Consider the following 2,734-nt stretch of genomic DNA (forward strand, 5'->3'; position numbering starts at 1 on the left):
ATATTTCGGAGATTAGGAAGTTATACAGCAGTCGTTCTTTTCATTTTAGATGCTGGAGCCAAAGACATAGCCCTCCATCTAAAGAAAATTACTTCAGTGAATATATATACATAAAAATACATTGCATCAAGAGAAGATATCGTGAAACCCCAGAAGCCAGAAATCAGGGATGCTGATCACTGCAGTGTAGGACGAAGGACCAGTGATGCTGACCACAGCAGTGTCAGAGACAGAACCAGGAGGATGAAGGTACACACTGCCCACAGTCACACCTGGGCACATCTCTCATGTAATACCGAGGACGTTGTCAGGGTTACTGTTTCTTGACACAATGATGTTACAGCACAGGCTGGAGAGAGTCGGAAATGACCAGGCGGTCAAACTGGTACGAAATAAAATATTTTTTTTTTATCTTTATGAAGTACTGCGTGTTGGACTTTACAAGCAGGATCTTAATAAAGTGTACAGCACTAAGTCGCCTCTTGATGTTGTTCGACAGCAACAGCTTCAAAATATGAGGCACGTAGACCTCTCTCAAATTCAGTAGGCTCCACTTTTTTGGATTATTTGTAGTATTATTACCCATCCCTAAATTAAGGACGAAGCAGATAATCTGTTATTCCAGCAAAGTCATCGCCACAAAAGTGGTGTCAGTAATCTTAATGATAGGTTCTGTCTAAAGCCCGACTTAGACGGCCTGAATACACCTGTTATAGCACAAGACGGGCAGCCACCCGAAACTTGACTCTGGCTGTACCTTTTCATTCCTGGAAACATACGCGTTTGAAACACGTGCTCAAAACAAATAGATATCGCAGAAGTCAATTAAACCGTCGAACTAAACGTCAGTGTCACAGACGGCGCAAATTTTTCCCTATACATGTATACTGCCTAATTTTAAATCAAATGTACACAACTAAAATAACTTTTTAATAAAACAATGGCTAGACCCAGGCTTTGAAAGGCTTTGAAATGGAATGAAGAACGGTAACAGGACTTAATCCTTTGTATGTGTGTGTGTGTGTGTGTGTGTGTGTGTGTACTCACCTATTTGTACTCACCTATTTGTGGTTGCAGGGGTCGAGTCCTAGCTCCTGGCCCCGCCTCTTCACCGGTTGCTACTAGGCCCTCTCTCTCCCCGCTCCATGAGTTTATCAAACCTCGTCTTAAAACTGTGTATGGTTCCTGCCTCCACTACGTCATTTTCTAGGCTATTCCACTGCCTTACAACTCTATGACTGAAGAAATACTTCCTACTATCTCTCTGACTCATTTGTGTCTTCAACTTCCAATTGTGGCCTCTTGTTTCTGTGTCCCCTCCCTGGAACATCCTGTCTTTGTCCACCTTGTCTATTCCACGCAGTATTTTATATGTCGTTATCATGTCTCCCCTGACCCTCCTGTCCTCCAGTGTCGTCAGGCCGATTTCCCTTAATCTTTCTTCATAGGACATTCCCCTTAGCTCTGGAACTAACCTTGTCGCAAACCTTTGTACTTTCTCTAGTTTCTTGACGTGCTTTATCAAGTGCGGGTTCCAAACAGGTGCTGCATACTCCAGTATGGGCCTGACATACACGGTGTACAGTGTCTTGAATGATTCCTTACTAAGGTATCGGAATGCTGTTCTCAGGTTTGCCAGGCGCCCATATGCTGCAGCAGTTATCTGATTGATGTGTGCTTCCGGAGACATGCTCGGTGTTATACTCACCCCAAGATCTTTCTCCTTGAGTGAAGTTTGCAGTCTTTGGCCACCTAGCCTATACTCTGTCTGTGGTCTTCTGTGCCCTTCCCCTATCTTCATGACTTTGCATTTGGCAGGATTAAATTCGAGCAGCCATTTGCTGGACCAGGTGTCCAGTCTGTCCAGGTCTCTTTGAAGTCCTGCCTGGTCCTCATCAGATTTAATTCTCCTCATTAACTTCACATCATCTGCAAACAGGGACACTTCTGAGTCTAACCCTTCCGTCATGTCGTTCACATATACCAAAAATAGCACTGGTCCTAGGACCGACCCCTGTGGGACCCCGCTCGTCACAGGTGCCCACTGTGATACATCATTACGTACCATGACTCGTTGTTGCCTCCCTGTCAGGTATTCTCTGATCCATTGCAGTGCCCTTCCTGTTATATGCGCCTGATGCTCTAGCTTCTGCACTAATCTCTTGTGAGGAACTGTGTCAAAGGCCTTCTTGCAGTCCAAGAAGATGCAATCAACCCACCCCTCTCTCTCTTGTCTTACTTCTGTTATTTTATCATAAAACTCCAGAAGGTTTGTGACACAGGATTTGCCTTCCGTGAATCCGTGCTGGTTGGCATTTATACTCCTGTTCCGTTCCAGGTGCTCCACCACTCTCCTCCTGATAATCTTCTCCATAATTTTGTGTGTGTGTGTGTGTGTGTGAGAGAGAGAGAGAGAGAGAGAGAGAGAGAGAGAGAGTGTGTGTGTGTGTGTGAGAGAGAGAGAGAGAGAGAGAGAGAGAGAGAGAGAGAGAGAGAGAGAGAGAGAGAGAGAGAGAGAGAGAGAGAGAGAGAGAGAGAGAGAGAGTGTATGTGTGTGTGTGTGTGTGTGTGTGTGTGTGTGTGTGTGTGTGTGTGTGTGTGCGTGCGGCAAGATTCAGATAAGTGGTTGTTTGAATTCAACCCCAGCATATGCTTGGTTATGAAGATTGTGGTAGGAACAAGTGACCGGACTCAGTGTATAGACTCGGGGGACTCTGTAAACCTCACCAAGAGT

Source organism: Cherax quadricarinatus, chromosome 2, assembly GCF_038502225.1.
Source record: "Cherax quadricarinatus isolate ZL_2023a chromosome 2, ASM3850222v1, whole genome shotgun sequence".
In the NCBI taxonomy this organism is placed as follows: Eukaryota; Metazoa; Arthropoda; class Malacostraca; order Decapoda; family Parastacidae; genus Cherax; species Cherax quadricarinatus.